Raw genomic sequence first — 10334 nt, 5'->3', positions numbered from 1 at the left:
CAAGGATGATCAGGGGTCTGGTGCATCTCTCTTAGGAGGAGAGATTGGGGGAGCTAGGTCTATTTAGTCTGGAGAACAGGAGACTAAGAGGGGATCTCAGTAATGCATATAAATACCTCAAAGGTTGGTGCTAGGATGGTGCCAGATTCTTCAGTGGTGCCCAGTGACAGCACAAGGAGCAAACCACAAGTTTCACCTCAATGTGAGGAAGAACTTTATGTTGAGGGTGGTAGAGCAATGGAACAGGCTGCCCAGGGGGTTGTGGAGTCTCCCTCTCTGAGGACATTCAAACCCCACCGGGACACATTCCTGTGTAACCTGCTCTGGCTGCCCCTGCCTTGGAAGGGGTTTGGACTATAGGATCTCCTACAGTTCAACCCTTCCAACCCTAACGGTTCTGTGTGAGTCTGTGAAAATGGTGTTTCTGGAGAAGTCTCTGCCCTGCTCCTGTACTCCCTGGCAAGTTCCTACTACAGTTCTAAATGAAATAACTGCAGTTGCCAGGGTTTTATTTACTTATTTCAGAACCCACAGGTCCTAAATTCGTCATAATTATGACTATTAAAGAAACTACCAAAGGAGAAGAGTAATCTGCCCACAGGCACAGTGCCTTATCTGCTCTTCGGGGCAGAAACAAGCCTTTCCTCCCCTCGGGAGTCATTCCAGCCCTAAAAAGCAATAGCTTTGAGGGCAGTGGCAGAGAGAACCATGCCCTGTATGTAAAATTTAATCTCGCATAAGCTGCTGAGATAAAGGGGAAGAGATACACTTATAATGGTGCCTGTATTGTAGTGGTTTTAGCAATAAAAAGTCCTTTTTCTTTCTCTGCAGAACTGAAGGCTCCAGTGAAGCATTGCATAATATGTAGCAAAAGGTTGTAGCTTACAATTAATAAAAGCTCTGCCTGGGTCTGCTGCAAGATCGAGGTTGTGATATGAATGTTTGCGGGGAATTACACAGGCTTGTTTTTGAAGCTGGACAGGATGTTTTTAGGCTGACTACATTAGACTGTGCTGAAAGAAGGGCAGGCACCATGTTTTCAGTGGTGAGAGCTCCTAACTTCTCCCCACTGGTGCCCTTGAGCTACTGAAGACAGCTCCCCTCCATTCTGCAGCTGCCAGCTCACACCCTCCAGATGGCCAGAGACACATCCACATCCACCATGTTTCACTGGCTCATCCAGAACAGACAGAAAGCAAAAGCCTCAGCTAGCCTGGGCTTCATGCGTGCACCAGCATCAACCAGTTCTGTGTCCATCACCAACTTCCCAGGCCCAGATTGGTGTATGCCTTCTCCCATCTTCTGGATGCTAGAGGACTTCCTTCGCCTGATGACAATCATAGAATCACAGAATGTTTGGGTTAGAAAGGATCTTAAGATCATCTAATTCCAGCCCCCTGCCATGGGCAGGGACACCTCACACCGGACCATGTTGACCAAGGCTCTGTCCAACCTGGCCTTGAACATTGCCAGGGATGGAGCATTTACTACTTCTTTGGGCACCCTGTGTCAGCGCCTCATCACCCTCACGGTAAAGAACTTCTTCTTTATATCTAACCTGAACTCAGCCTGTTTTAGTTTAGACCCATCACCCCTTGTCCTGTCACTACAGTCCCTGACAAAGAGTCCTTCTCCGGCATCCTTGTAGGCCCCCTTTAGATACTGGAAGGCTGCTATGATCAAACCATCAGTTTGACCTGGTAAATGCATGCTGGAATTACCTGTCTTCATGTGCTTGGACATGAGTTCCAGGAGGATTTGCTCCATCACCTTCCCAGGGCCTAAGGTTAGGCAGACATTACCTGGATCTTTCTCCTTGTCCTCCTTGAAGACAGGTGTAATCTTTAATCATCTCCAGTCATCACTTGCCTCCTCAGATCACCATAACCTTTCAAAGATGAGGGAAAGTGGGCTTGGCCACTTCCTCCATCCAATTGCATCCCATCTGGCATTGTGGACTTGTGCATGTCCCTTTGGCTTCAGTGCTTCCTAACTGCTCTGCTGGGTACTGCTTCAGTCCTGCACACTGCTACTAGGTTGGGGAACCGGGAGGCCTAAGGGCAGACTGTATCAGTGAAAACCGTGGCAAAGAGACTACTGAGTACCTCAGCCTTTCCCATGTCCTTTGTCACTGTGTCATCTGCTCCGTGGAGCAGCGGGCACGTTATTTTCCTCAGCCTTCCTTTAGCTGCAGCTGTACCTGTAGAAGCCTTTTCTCTTAACCTTCACCTCCCTGTCTGGTTTCAACTCCAGCTGAGCTTTGGCTTTCCTAACACCAGCCCTGCATGCTCGAGCAATGTCTGTATTCCTCCTGGGCAGCCCATCTGTGCTTCTGCTTGCTGTACACTTCCTTTTCGTGTTGGAGCTCAGCTGGGAGTCCCTTGTACATCCATACTGGCCTCCTGCCACACTTGCTTGATTTTCTGCACATCAGAACAGACTACTCTTTTTCTTACAGGAGATTCTCCTTGAGGATCAACCTGTTGCCCTGAGTCCCACTGACCTTCAGGGCAGTATCCCATTGGATCCTGTCAAGAAGATCCCCAAGTAAGCCAAAATCTGCTTCTCTGAAGCCCAGAGTTGTAATTCTACTGCATCTTTTACCCATTTCTCTCAAGATTTTCAATTCTACAGTCTTGTGTTTGCTGCAGCCAAGACTACACTTTCACATCTTTGACCAGTTCTTTCTTGTTGGTAACAGGTCTAACAAGACAATCTCCCCTGGCATTTTTATTTCTCAATATGCCACAGGGATTCTATATAAAACAGGACCTCCACCCTCTTGCATCCTTCTGGTGATGGTTCTGGCAGTCAGCTGGTCCACATAACCCAGTACTTTTTTCTCCAAGAGAACATAAGACAAATATAGGAACTAGAGGTGGTTTAAAGAGACTTAGAGTTAGCTCAGGGTTTCTCAGTGGTGTAGGTAACGCTGGATTTTGCCATCCTAAAGATGAAGGGGCCAATAAAGGAGGATACTTGAACTAGAGAGCTAATAGGCAGACAGAACAAGGAGCAGAGCCCTGAAAAACTAAACTTCTTGTTCCCACTGCTGCAGGCAGCATGGTAAAGGCTGGAGAGGTCTTCTCCTCGGGCAGTACATATTGCCCTCAAACCTCTCCCATTGCTCAGTGGAGCAGCTACGAGTCTGACTTCTTAGAGCTGCAGCATTTTCAGTGTGGCTCTGGCCTTTTTGCTGCCCTGATGTTCTGCTGCCCTAGGTAGGAGTTATTTTGCCTGTGTACAGAGATAACCCTGCCCCTAAATTACCTGATACTGGCATCTGCTGTGTAAAAAGTGCTTCTTCATGTTATATAGAAACTAGTTTTTTCTCTGTGTATAGGTCAGAACTCTGAATTAACTGGAAAAAGTAATTTCTTAAATTCTATTAGCTGAATGGGAAAACACAGCCATGGCAACTAGGGTGGGTTCTGTTCTGCTCTGTGCATTGTTGAGAGCCCTGCCAGTTAATCTGCAATTACAGAGGCTGTTTTACTGGTGTTAAGACTCTGAAAACACAGCTGGGCTCTCTGAGCACCAGTTGAGTTGGTAAGGCAGCTAACGCTGCACTTTTTGCCTCATGAAAATTTAGAAACCAATGAAAAAGCATAAACACAGAAACCTGGAGCATCCCTTTTGCATAATGAGAATGCAACAGCCAGAAAAGGCTGCAGGCTTTTTTTCCCCTCTCGCTTGAGAAAGATTGATAGGTCAAGCCTTCAGCTGACTCATGTTCTGAAAGAAAGGAATGGCTCACACATTTAAATCTTACTGCAGAAGTTCCAGATGATGTGGATAAATGTCATATATTTTATCCATCTGCTGGCACTAACAACCTGCATGGAAATGAAAAGAGTATCTGAATCAGATGAGACAACTGAGTTGATGTAAGGACACAGCACTACTGAAGAGAAGATATCTCACCCACGCTCCTTTCCAAACCTTCTCCATGGTCCTAGTTCTGTTTCCACCACTGTTCTTCATGGGCTCTGCTTTCCAAAAGGCTACCAACGAGGCAGTTCAGCTCCCTAATACAGAAGAAAACTGATCCAGCACAAAGTAATTTGAACTTTTCTCTGTAACAAGACCAGACTTCTGCAAACTCTCTGATGACCACCGGAACTGGTGCAAAGAAAGGCTGGTGCTCATCCTGATGGTGGTGATTAGCCACATTTCAGCACACTCCTGAAGCCTCCCTGTGTGCCACTTACTTTTGTGGTTTGTCTTCAGGGGTGAAAGAGTTTGACTGGGGCAATCCCAAGCACAACTACAGAGACTGGATTGAGAGCAGCCCTCAGGAGAAGGATTTGGGAGTAAACATGAACAATCTATGTGCGCTTGAGCCCAGAAACCTCCCCTTTGTGATGCGCTGCACCCCCATAGTGCGAGCAGCAGGTTGATGGAGGGGATTCTCCCCCTCTGCTGCTTGCTGGGGAGACCCCCCTGAAGTCCTGATCCAGCTCTGGGGCAACAGCATAAGAGGGACTTGGAGCTGTTGGAACACGTCCAGAGGAGGCCACGGAGATGCTGCAAGGGCTGGAGCAACTCCAGAAAAAAGAAGGAAAAGAGAAGGCTCCTTAAGGGGAGACCTTAGAGTAGCTCCAGTGCCTAAAGGGGCTGCAGAAAACCTGGAGAGGGACTTTGGACAAGGGCCTGTAGGGACAGAACAAGGGGAATGGCTTTAACCTGACAGAGGGGAAATTGAGAAAAGATCTTAGGCAGAAGCTCTTCCCTCTGAGGGTGCTGTGGCGCTGGCACAGGGTGCCCAGAGAAGCTGTGGCTGCCCCGTCCCCAGCAGTGTTCAAGGCCAGATTGGACAGGGCTTGGAGCAACCTGCTCTAGTGGAAGGTAGCCCTGCCTGTGGCAGAGGGTTGAAACTAGGTGATCTTTAAGGTCCCTTCCAACCCAGACCATTCTGTGACATGATTCTATGCCCTGAGGTGTCGGTCTGTCTATCCTACTCTAACAACTTTGTTGCCAAGATGGCAGAAAGGCAACAACATGCAGTTACCATCCATAAATCCTAAACTCACTCTGTGGTTTCATGGTCAGCAGCAGTGATGCTCAGGCAGTCCCACCCTGCCACATGCATCTAACTTCTGCTTAAACCTGTCCTGGTCTCCACCAAGGAGTGATTGATATATCTGGGTAATGAATCACACAGAATCTGGGAAAACAAACAATACTTCTTCATTTTGCTTAGTTGCATTAGATCAGTTCCCTTGTTTGTTCACGATGTAGCTACACAAACAGTTCTGCTGGTGCAGTCCAGGGAGTGGCACATGAACAATTGGTGGGAAGAGAGGGAAGTGGGAGGAAACAAGCCAAAATTACTTAAGCCAATATCGTCACCAAATAAATCCTCATGGACCCAAAGCTCATGTGAACAGAGCCTTTAGTCTAGTTTAAAGTGACCTTTCTTCCAGAATAGTTTGTTCTGTGTGTGAAACAGCTGTCCCTGAACCAGGCACATTTATAGTGTCTGAAGCGTATTTACAAAGGGACTTTACACCCCAGTTTATGGAAGAAATAGGGGGGATCTGCAGCCCTACGGGGGCTCTCAGATAACAGCATAACCTCAATCATCAGCGGAATTCCACTGCTGCTGTGGCAGAGTAGTAGCAGCAGCAGTTAAAAATGTGCTAAATGCTATGGACTGGGTGACATCCATCCTTTTGGCCATCTCAGAAGGAGGAATAGTGAAGTACTAAATCTATCTTGAAATGTCATGGTCACCATGTCATGAAAGGATCTGCAAGGCCACTATAAGAAACTAACATTGAGACAAACTGTTTCACTTGCCCTGCCTGTACAGTGAACAGCAGTCTGTGCAGATACTTCCCTAGGATTTTCTCCATGTCCTCCCAAAGAACCCTGTAAGAATTTGTATTCAGCTTGGGAAAGAAGCATGGAGTCAGGACCATCCAGGGAAGCCAGGGGAAATCCTGCCTGACCAATTGGGTGGCCTTCTATGATGGGGCTACAGAACTGATGGACAGGGGTAGAGCAGTTGATGTCATCTACTTGGACTTGTGCAAAGCGCTTGACACTGTCCCACACGACATCCTTGTCTCTAAATTGGAGAGACATCAATTTGATGGATGGACCACTCGGTGGATAAAGAACTGGCTGGATGGCCGCACGCAAAGAGTTGTGGTCAATGGCTCAATGGCTGGCTGGAGACCAGTAACAAGCGGTGTCCCTCAGGGATCGGTGTTGGGACCGGTCTTGTTCAACATCTTTGTCGCTGACATGGACAGTGGGATTGAGTGCGCCCTCAGCAAGTTTGCCGATGACACCAAGCTGTGTGGTTCGGTTGATACCCTGGAGGGAAGGAATGCCATCCAGAGGGACCTTAACACACTTGTGAGGTGGGCTGATGCCAACCTCATGAAGTTTAACCATGCCAAGTGCAAGGTCCTACAGCTGGGTCGGAGCAATCCCAGGCACAGCTACAGGTTGGGCAGAGAAGAGATTCAGAGCAGCCCTGCAGAGAAGGACTTGGGGGTGTTGGTCAATGAGAAAATGAACATGAGCAGGCAGTGTGCGCTCACAGCCCAGAAAGCCAAGCGTATCCTGGGCTGCATCAAGAGGAGCGTGACCAGCAGGTCAAAGGTGGTGATCCTGCCCCTCTACTCTGCTCTTGTGAGACCTCACCTGGAGCATTGTGTGCAGTTCTGGTGTCCTCAACATAAAAAGGACATGGAACTGCTGGAACAAGTCCAGAGGAGGCCATGAGCATGATCAGGGGACTGGACCACCTCCTGTGTGAAGGTAGGCTGAGGAAGTTGGGGCTGTTCAGCCTGGAGAAGAGAAGGCTGCGTGGAGACCTCACAGAAGCCTTCCAGTATCTGAAGGGGGGCTATAGGGGTGCTGGGGAGGGACTCTTCATTAGGGACTGTAGTGATAGGACAAGGGGTAATGGGTTCAAACTTAAACAGGGAAAGTTCAGATTGGATATAAGGAAGAAATTCTTTCCTGTAAGGGTGGGGAGGCACTGGAATGGGTTGCCCAGGGAGGCTCTGAATGCTCCATCCCTGGCAGTGTTCAAGGCCAGGCTGGACGAAGCCTTGGGTGACATGGTTTAGTGTGAGGTGTCCCTGCCCACAGCAGGGGGGTTGGAACTGGATGATCTTAACGTCCTTTCCAACCCTAACTATTCTATGATTCTGTTCTATGAGTCTATGACCTCTAGAGCAGCCTACTTGTGCCTGGCTCTCTCCTCAGCACCAGGGCATCCCCTCAGATGAACAGCCCTGTTACACAGCCGCTCCATGGGGAAATTAGTACAGCCTCAGGCCTTACACCACATTGTAAGCAGTGCTCACCAGAGGGGCAGCTAATGCAAAAATATACAGATAATTGAACTAATTTTTGCAAAACGTGGCTTTTGCCTTTTTCTCTTTGTAACTTTTGCCTCTCTTTCCATGCTCCACCCTCATTTTTCTATGCAATTTACCATGAAAATACACTTCCCCTTAAATATTTTTCTTCTGTAAGAACCACACACAATGCTTAGCCCCAAATATTTTCCACTGAAACACACAGAGCCGTGATGACTGTGTTGGCATCATCTTCAGAAGCTACTCACTGCTAAAACATCAGTGCAATGATTAGCTGCAGCAAAACCTGATGATTTAGGAATGCCTTAGAGACATACTTCTGCTTTCTAATTCAGGCTTTCTTTCACTGCATGGTGCAGGGTTTGTTTGCTGGGAAAAGTGGCCTGACACCGAAGGTTAATCTATATTTAAATAAGTGGGTTATACTCTCAGCTCATGTTTCAGTTTAATTTTTCAGTAGTTGTACTGGAAAAACTCCAAAGGAACTGTGAAACCTCATAACAGGGTGCTGAGGGGACAACAGTCTGCACCAGGCACTGCTGGAGCAGCTTCTATGTGTCCTGTCACCTCTCAACTTTGCTGTTGTTCCTTCCCCTTGCTCACCAGGACCTACCTATCTGTTCCTGAGCAGCTTTCTGGTCCTGAACTGTTCCTGTGGTCACACCAGTTCAGGTAACCTTGATAACCCTCTACGCAGAGGAAAACTTTGAGGATTAATGGCTTTTCTTCCTCCTTAGAGGATGCTTTCACACTGTCCCAGTCCAAGCAGCTGCCATTCCACTGTCACTCTCCCTCCAGCCTCAGCCATGTGTTCCCTCCTCTGCATTACATGTAACCCATTAATTTAAATGGTGCGGAGCTGCACCCTTGTCTGTAAGATGCTGCAATAGATGTCTGTGTTGTTGCTCAAGCAAGAGGACTGTCAAGACAATTTCTTTCCCTTGTCGCATATGGGGTGTGAGGACAACTACACGTGCACCAAGATTTATTAGTGGGGTTCATAGCTGAGGCCATACATAGAGTCTAAGACTGAAAATAAACTAAACTCGGAGACTGAGAAAGGGAAGGCAAAGGAAGAACTCTTTTAAATGGGCAGCTGAGAAAAAAGCGAGGGGAATCCTCACTCCTCTCCAGCCCCCCTGTAGTGCCTTTCCCATAGTAGTGATATGTTAATTGAGACCCACACAAACGCTATTGGCTGTAACCACTTGTATTGCAGGTGCTGCGTGGAGGATAGTTGTTAAGCTCTGTGCCCCCTAAAATGTAAACACAAAGCTACAAGCAAAGGGTAGGGAAAGGGGGGAAGAAGGGGTGATTCTCACGCTGGTGGCCATCGCTTCCCATGGGAAGCTGCCGAGCACACTATGAGGGGTTTGCAGGTGCAAGGTCATGGGAACAACAGCATGGGACAAACAGCATGGGAACAACAAGTGAAAGATACTGCCCCAGGAGCTCCAGGGAAGATTCCCAAGGCAGCTGGAGGGAGACGACACAGAGCTGGGGGTGGGAAGCAGGTTTGGAGTTGCGGATGGAAGGCCTTTAGCAGCGCAGAAGGCACCTCAGGCCCTGGTGCCACAAACCCAGAACACACTGCTATGTCCTTGTTATCAGTCATGCTGCCACATGCTGATCTGGTGGAAGGCGCAGTAAAGGAAACTTTTCTGGGCCAAAACATTATTTTAGCTAGGTGAAAGACAGTCCTGAAGCTACTTGTTTAGAGACCCTTTCCCTGTGTCCAACGTCTGTCTTTAGCCAATGTTCCTGACTGTTTAGATACGTGGTCAGCCAGCTCAGGGATCCAATCAGACTGAAAACTAACCCAGCCAAGAACAGTTTAAGGTACTACACCCCATACCAAAGAGAAGAGAATAGTAGTAAAGGGCATGAGGCCATTCCTCTGAGTAGCAGCAAGGGCTGAGTTTCTTTTAAACCCCTTGTGAGCATACACTTCCAGCCACATTGTCCTGTTCTTTACGTGGGCACAAGCTGCACAGTGACCTAGTTCAGGGTATGCATCAAGACCTATAGATAAGCTATACTTCTTCCCTTTGTGTTATTTCCCCCTCATCCAGGTTTACCACTTGGCTACACAAATAGTTGTGTTGTTCTGACAGAAGAGGCTGCTGCAGGGAACAAGCAAGTGCCAAGGGGAAGGTAGGGAACAGAATACATAAGTTGGTGCCTTCCAACCCAAACCATTCTGTGGTTCTATGATTCTGTCCTGCACTGGGTGCTCCCAGACTAGTACAGTGCTGTCACAGTTGCCTTGTACCATTCCTTGTTGGCATCCTGTATTAGTACAGCAGCACAACGAAGTGGGACTCTCCCTTGTTAAGTCTTTTTCAGTCTATTCAATAATAATTTAGCTGCTGGAATGGAAAATGGGCACATTCCACATGGAAATGACAAAGAGCTGGGAGGGGACTGAAAATACACTGGGGTATAGGATTGGAATTCCAAAAGCTCTTCACATATTTCTAAAAGGGCCTGAAAATAGCCTTTTAATGGGTAATAATTCAACTGCAGAAGCATGGGACAGAGGACACACAAGTAGGGACCAAGTTTCAGGAAGGAGGCTAAGGGGATTGTAGCAGATAAAAAGAGAGAAAAACAGTCAGTCACTGCACCTCAGATCTCATCTGTTCATCCAGTCCCAGGCACTACACTTCAAGAACAATATGACTCAGCTGGAGAGTGTCCAGAGAAGAACCAGCAGCAATAATGACAGGGTTGAAACAGTGACCTGCAATAGAAAAATGGAACAACCTGGAAATTCTCACCTTAAACAACAAAGAGAGATGATAATAGACATTAAAGAAATGAATGGCTATTGAAAAGAAGAAAAAGATCTATTCTACAGGACAGGAAGCAGTGGGCTTCAGTTACAGTAAAGAAGGTTCAGTTTATGTATAGGAAACATATAGAAATAGTAATAGATTGCTGTGGAGGATGGCGTATGGACGCTTTAAGGTTAGAGAAATGTCAGGCAGG

The sequence above is a fragment of the Pezoporus flaviventris genome, unplaced genomic scaffold (genome assembly GCF_033815535.1).
Source record: "Pezoporus flaviventris isolate CSIRO_AGI_PZ_B2104156 unplaced genomic scaffold, CSIRO_AGI_Pfla_v1 ptg000025l, whole genome shotgun sequence".
Taxonomy (NCBI): Eukaryota; Metazoa; Chordata; class Aves; order Psittaciformes; family Psittacidae; genus Pezoporus; species Pezoporus flaviventris.
This window is presented reverse-complemented; position numbering follows the sequence as displayed.